A 1,937-nucleotide genomic window follows, 5' to 3' on the forward strand; every position below is an offset into this window, starting at 1 on the left:
TTTAGGGCGTGAAATTTAAAACAATAAACAAAAATTCTCACTCCCCTTTTTAGCTTCTCAAGTAAAATAATAGTGTGATTAGTGTGACTCAGAGCCACGTTGTGATTTATCTGAGATTTCAGAACCTTTTTTTTCTGAAATTGAATTGCTTTTACGGGGCTCGCTGTCCCATTTTTGGCCCGTATGGTCACTTAGGTCACCCATTCAGATATACCTATCACGCTCGACGTTTCTGAAACGGATGGAATTCATGAAGGTCGATATGACCTCAGAAACAAGCACGACCAATTTATTCAAGTAGGTATTTCCATTTGATGTCTTAAAAGGAGAGGTGTTTTTACTTTTTTACCTACAATATATACCAATGACATTACAAAGTCTTCAGGGAGTCTTCACCTGAAAAAGGTGTCATTAAATTGGGTTGTTCTAGAATCTAGATCTAAAAGAGTTGATATTTGGTTGCAAATTTAAGAACATTTAGACTTTAGACGCAATCCTGAAATCAAAGCAAATGTACAGATTACCTACCTTTATAGTTTAGCAACTGTAAGCCAATGATGGTGGCTAATATCTCCATTGCTTATTTATCACGGACTGATTAATCCCCATTACATTTATCAATTTCTTTTCTAGCATTTTTTTATCCTCTCTCTCCCTCCTCCCTGTTCTTCGTTTTCTCTCCCCATCTTTCATGTCTCCTCTCCCTCTCCATGTTTCTCTTTTTCTGCCTCTCCCTTCTTCACTTTTTAGATTCTCTCTTGCCATGTTCCCCCCACCTGCTTGATTTTTTTTCCACATTTCCCCTTCCTCTCGTTCTCAAATTTACATTGGACTCTAAGAGAGAGAGAGGGACAAGGAGGGAGAGAGAGAGAGAGAGAGGAAAGATATCTATCTGGCTGTCTCACGGATTCAAATATTTCATTTCATCGCTGTCATTTATAATTTTTTTTTTCCCACCTTTCCCCTTCCTCTCGTTCTCAAATTTACATTGGACTCTAAGAGAGAGAGGGACAAGGAGGGAGAGAGAGAGAGAGAGGAAAGATATCTATCTGGCTGTCTCACGGATTCAAATATTTCATTTCATCGCTGTCATTTATAATTTTTTTTCTTCTTCTTTTTCATTTTCTTTCTTTTTTCTCTCCTCGCCAAGGAAGAAGGAAGTTTTCCATTTCACCCAGAACCCAAGAAGAGTGTCTTTGACATTATAGGGCTTTTGGTGTCCTCCCCACCCACTGTTTTGTCAATAAAATTACTCTTCCCGCTGTTGAGGTTCGGGAGATAAAGGGAGATTTTTTTTTTCTTCACCTGAAAAAGGTGTCATTAAATTGGGTTGTTCTAGAATCTAGATCTAAAAGAGTTGATATTTGGTTGCAAATTATTTTAAAACTGATTTAAGTCATTATACCTATGTATTTTTAACTCAATAAAATCTGGAACTATCTATTCTATGACTAGGATATGTAAGACGGGGTCTTACTAAAAGACACGTTCTCAGTACATAATGAATTAATGCCTTACAAACGTATTGCAATCAAAATGAAGTTCAATGATTCTTTAGTTCTCAGTTTTACTCTTTAACTCTCTCTCTTCCCCTTGGTCCTTTCCCCCATATTACCTTCATAGACTTCATACCTTCTTTATCAAATTTATATATCTCTTTTTTCCTCTCTTTACCTCTTTTTTTCCTTCCTCTTTTTCTCTTCTTCGATTGCAAACCTTATAACTTCCAATTAAGTTACCTAAATTAGTTGCTCTTGATAGTTTGATCCATTAAAGTGAGTAATTGCGTATACCTACATCTTTTTCAAAGATGGCCCACTTTTGGTAATTCTCATTTTAGGTTTACCAAGTTTACGCTGGCAAAATCACATTGAGAATGAAATAACAATAGAAAAAGAGGCAATCAATTTGTAAATTTTTACGGAGGAGGTATGTAG

Source organism: Diaphorina citri, unplaced genomic scaffold, assembly GCF_000475195.1.
Source record: "Diaphorina citri unplaced genomic scaffold, Diaci psyllid genome assembly version 1.1 scaffold2402, whole genome shotgun sequence".
NCBI lineage: Eukaryota > Metazoa > Arthropoda > Insecta > Hemiptera > Psyllidae > Diaphorina > Diaphorina citri.